The sequence below is a fragment of the Triticum dicoccoides genome, chromosome 3B, assembly GCF_002162155.2.
Source record: "Triticum dicoccoides isolate Atlit2015 ecotype Zavitan chromosome 3B, WEW_v2.0, whole genome shotgun sequence".
Classification (NCBI taxonomy): domain Eukaryota; kingdom Viridiplantae; phylum Streptophyta; class Magnoliopsida; order Poales; family Poaceae; genus Triticum; species Triticum dicoccoides.
In genome coordinates this window covers 791,740,612-791,746,090 of record NC_041385.1, presented here as the reverse complement: position 1 = coordinate 791,746,090, position 5,479 = coordinate 791,740,612, and positions in this window count along the sequence as shown.

The following is a 5,479-nucleotide window of genomic DNA, read 5'->3' as shown; positions in this document are numbered from 1 at the left end:
AGAAGAGCGTATTTATGGTTGCTTCTTCAGAGCAACTTATAGTGGGAAACGTGGGGCTTACGATTTGACTGCTCATTACTCACTATTAATGCGACGCAACGACCGGGCTGAGTCTCCCATGCGGTTGTGCACTACCCCCTCGGTTCTTAAATATACTCCGGAGTATATTTGTATTTCTAGAGATTTCAACGAGTGACTACTCAAATATTTCTCTTTTTAGAGATTTCAAATGGACTGGCACATACGGATGTATATACATATTTTAGAGTGTAGATTCTCTCATTTTGCTCCGTATGTAGTCACTTGTTGAAATCTCTAGAAAGAGGAATAGAATATTTAGGAACGGAGGGAGTACACATACGAAGCAAAATGAGTGAATCTACACTCTAAAATATGCCCGTTTGAAAATTGTAAAAAGACAAATATTTAGGAACAAAGGAGTATAATTTTGTGCATGGCACATGGACCCGGATGATGAAGAGGCTTCTGGCAATGCTATCAAGCTTCCATCATTTGTTTACATAATTGATGTACTATACAAATAATTTTCCAGCAAGACATGAAATTGTACAATGGTGTGAGCTTTCAACTTCTGTTTTGCGTGTCTTGCCATCGATGCTCTTTCGAAAACAATAAAAAACTAACTTCCTTGCTAATGCATGTCAATTATTAGCATATCAGAGCTAATAATTACATCACAACTGAAGACAGAGTTGTGAGAAGGTGTTAAATTAAAATTGATCCATGCTTTCATTCGCAGCAACGTCCCCCCAGCTCTATCTAAATCAACAAGGCATGTTGGGAAAAAAAGTAGCTGTCTGGAGCATGCAACATTCTGATCATTTTGTGCAGTTCCACTAAAATAGAGCTGAGCGTCCCTGTTCCAAAGATATTAAGTGTGATTACGATAATAGAGGACTGCTGATGAAACAATAAACACATAAATAGAAGCTGATCACCTTTACAGTCTCTTTTAAGACTAACTAGTTGGAGAAGATTAGGCTCGGAGTTGGATGAGGAGGATAGAGCAAAACCAATCTCCCTTTGTGCAGTCGCACTGAAATGTAGAGACGTTTCCCATGTGACATTTTAGTACAACTTCACAAAATACTCTTAAGAAAAAAGTGATTTGTGCAGTTCACCAAAAGGTCACAATAGCAACGAGGTGAAATGGATAGCCCTGTTTGCAAAAAAGAGGTAGAAAGGAAACAATTACTGGCCAGTAACAGTTGATGACACATGCGACGACAAAAAAGAAGCATATTCCTTGCCCTACGAGAAGATAACAACACGGTTGTGTTTGTCTAAAACGGTGTGAGGACGAGAATGCAATATGGAAAGTACGTTGGACGAGCTACGTTTTGGGCAAAGAACTATGGAAGATCCACATGCAGCGACATGGGAAGACGGGCAGTGGAGGAAGGCCGGAGGGGATACCTGGAGGTCTTCGGGATAAAACTAGGTGAGCGGCGGCGGGCGGAATCTGCGAGCATGTGGCGTAGGCCCTGCCGCGCCGGAGCTTGGTCAGAGAGAATGGCGTGTACGGCAGATCGGGACGTGCTGCCTCAGCGCCGTCGAACGAAGAAATGATGCACTTCCTCCCTTTCCCCCGGCGGACGGGATGCGGCCGGATCAGTGACCAACGGTGAGAGAGAGAGAGAGGCCACCACACTCCCTTTCCCCCGGCGGACGGGATACGGCCGGATCAGTGGCCAACGGTGAGAGAGAGAGAGGCCACCGCAGCCTTGTGTGAGATACTCTGAAGAGCGACAAACCAGGCACGCAAGGCTCCATTGTATATAGTGAGCGGACTACCTTTTTCTCCATAAAAATCGTTTTATATTCTGTGTACGTGCCATGGAGCGCTATAACTTTATTTGAAAATAACGTGGCAACGCGTCAAGTCGAACTTTGTTTCATGAAGGCGTGGTACACGACCTCCCTAGGTAAATAACCGCTACAGGCGTTCAAATTAGCACGTGGGCTGCCATTTTGTAAAGAAATGAGCTCCACCGTGTACCCGCGCGGGTGTGGCTGGGCACGAAGCGTGAGTACATGCACGGTGCACCTATTCTCTTCTTGTATACATACACCATCTACGTGGGGTTGTGTGAGAGAGATACAAACCTAGAGAGATATAGTGTGTGGGTTATTGAGAGTTGTTTTTGGGAGGGGGGGTTCAATCAAAAAATGTAACATATGCAATGTGTGTGAAATAGAGTCCTGGATATAGCATATATATAGAGGGGGCGATCCACGAGAAGAGAGTGGAGTTATCACCGGCTTGAGGTGTCCATAGAATCGAAAAGAGGGATGATGTGTGTGTGTGTGTGTGCGCGCGATCGATAAAGAGTGCCATCGAATTTGTGTGTGCCCACGTCAAAGATATAGAGTGGCTGGCCTACTGGAACCTGAGAGGGGACATGTGCAGTTTGTCTCTGTGGCATGGATACCTACCTGTAGCGCTCGACTATCGGTGTGTGGTGGGGGAAGAGGGAGGCCAAATTAACTATAGAGTTACAATGGTTGGTATGTGTGTGGAGGAGGAGAGAGGCCTACCTCATGTATTAAGGAGATCGATCTGCCTCATGTATTAAGGGAGATCGATCGGCATCCATGCATATGTGCATGAGAGGAATAAGGTTGGGAGAGAGACAAAGCTAGAGTGTTGGAGGGGGTGGTAGTGGAGTTGCTTCTAACAAATGGTGGGATAGGCTTGCTAGACAAACGGAGGGCACGCCCGCAATATCAATAAGAGAGGAGATGGCTGCTTGTTGTCTGCGCACATGCGTGTGAGAGACGGGTCAGGAGGCATGCACGAATGATGAGGGGGGACGATGTGGCTGTGGTAAGCAGACATAACTACATAGGAAGATCAATCGCCCTATGTTAGAGAAAGGAGAGACATAACTTGTGAGGTACGTCGATCGATGGGGGGGTAGTTAAAGTCGATCCAGGTATATGTTGGGAGATCGATCGGTATACATGCATGTGTGTGTTAGAAGCAAACGAGGCACAAGGAGAAGGATAGAGATAGAGGGATGTAGGTAGGAGGTGGTACGAGAGTCATACTATATCGAGCGGGGAGGAGTGTGCGAGTACGAGAACGATGAAAAGAGTGGTGGGAGTGAGGCATGGACGGTGACAAGAGAAGAGGGGAAGCCTGTGTTTGTGCTAGGCACACCTGGCTAGAGAGGCATATCGATCGATGTGTGCCGTAAAGAAGTAGTTGGGGGGCCTACACACACCGTGGGTGAACGACCTAAAGTGAAAAGACAAATTTGCGCGATGGAGCTAGAGAATGTTGAGGGAGGGTGAGAGGGATGCGGACGTGTGCATGCACAAGAGAAAGTTAGCGCTAGCTACAAAGATAAGAGGGTTGTGTGGGTGTAAAAGACAAATAGAGATCATATATACTTCATTATAAAAAGTGAATTCGGATATTTGAAGAATTTATCATAGTGTTTTAAACCGACGTATGTGTGAATATATATAACGGTGATACACATGGTGTGTTTATGAACATGTTATACTACATTTAATATATTTTATCTCTACTCTTATAAAAAACGGAGTTGTTGATGATGGTGTGCCTGCCATCCTGCATTATAGGCCGTCCGATTTATATCTGGCGGATAGAAAGGAAACTATGATGGTTGAAGTTGGCAACAATCATGATTGTAGATTCTTATTAAAATAGAGAAACAAATTCAAATTTAGTTCGAATTGCAGCCGTAGTATAGACATTTGGAATGCACTAAAATGTTGGTATGAGTAGGTTACATGCATTATACAGCAAAGTGAAAAAAATTAATCGGACATAACATGGATTCATACTCCCTCCTTCCATCTATATAGGGCCTAATGAGATTTTTAAGACCGCCTTTGACTATTGACAAGATTAATAGTACATGACATGCACAATGTGAAAATTATATCATTGAAAGAACCTTTCACAGACGAAGTTAACGGTGTGCTTTGGTTAAGTTGCATGTCATATATCATTTCTCTAATATTTGGTCCAAGTTAGCATCGAAAAACGCATTAGGCCCTATATAGATGGAAGGAGGGAGTATCTTTGAATAGCATTTGTATAGTAAAATGGGGCAAGACTCTCTCTTTGTGTGGTGTGAATAGTTTTATTTTTTTCGTTTTCTTTTTGGTTGAGGGAAGTGCGAATTGATTTGGTACGTACAAGTACAATATTACAATGCAGTCAAAAAAAAGTACAATGTTACTACACGTTAGGCTTGTCCCTAAAATTCAACCCGCGTCTTGTTATATCCCAAAAATTCAGACATCGTGGTCCCAAAATTGGCGCCTTCACAACCCGCGCCTTGCTATCCCGAAATTACAACGCGCGCGAAAACTCCCTCGAGCTGCCAAATCCCGACACGTGAAATCCCCCTTCTAACCCTGAGCCGAAAGGGCCGCTAGTTCAAATCGGTGGGGTTAATTTTGTAACACACCCTACATTTTGGACAAGCGCGTCCCTAAGTCATGCTTCACCCCCTCCCATCGCCCCTTTTCGCCATTCGAAATCCCAGGCCGCCATAACCTCTCCGCTCCAGCCGCGAAACCCCACCCTCCTCCGTCCGCCACGTCACCACTGCCAGCCGGAGCCTCTTCCCCGACGACGTCGTCCACCGCAACAGCTCGATGTCCCTCATCCACCTCCCCGGGTGAGGATCCGTCGTCCATCTCACCGTCCTGTCGGTTCAGCCGCCCCGTCCTCCACCTCCAAGGAGCTGCTCCGACGATCACCTCGTCTATCGCGGCTGCTCCATCCCCATAGCACCGCCTTAACCTGCTCCACCGGAACCGCAGCATCCTCACTGACTCCTCGGACAAAGCCGAGGCCTACTCGGCGCCACCAAAGAGGTTGTACACTCATCGCATCGCACCTACTCCTTAACTCGACCTCCCGGCACCGACGGTGCTCCATCCCGCATCACCATGGAGTGGCTACCTTGAAGCCGGCACCGCGGGCGACATCTCCACGGCAGCTCTCCCCCAGTGCGAGGCCCCTTCGGCAGCGGCGTCCATACCAGCCGGATCTGCTGCTGCTGCTCCGGCTCTTGCTCGCTCGCTCGCGCTACTGCTGCTGCTCTGACTCTCGCTCGATCGCTCACTCGCCCAGCTGCTGCTGCTGCTCTCCCCCTCACTCATGCTGCTGCTCTGCTCCGATTAAGCCACACTTCAGTCGACTGAATCGACTTTTGGGTCAGTCAATTTTCAGGGGTTGGGGGGGGCTCGCCGGAGTTAAGGAAGAACCACCCGCAGCGGGGACGGGGGCTCGCCGGAGAGGTACCCGACTATCTATCTTAGGGTTCAGGGTGGGGGGCCTAGAGGGCTGGCCGGGGCGGCGGTGGCGAGTTGTTTCGGGGCGGCGAGGCGGCGCTGGGGCCGGCGGTTCGGCCGGTGGTGGCAGGCGGCTCAAGGGTGTGCAGGTTGAAGATGAACTGCAGGCCCTCCCTAA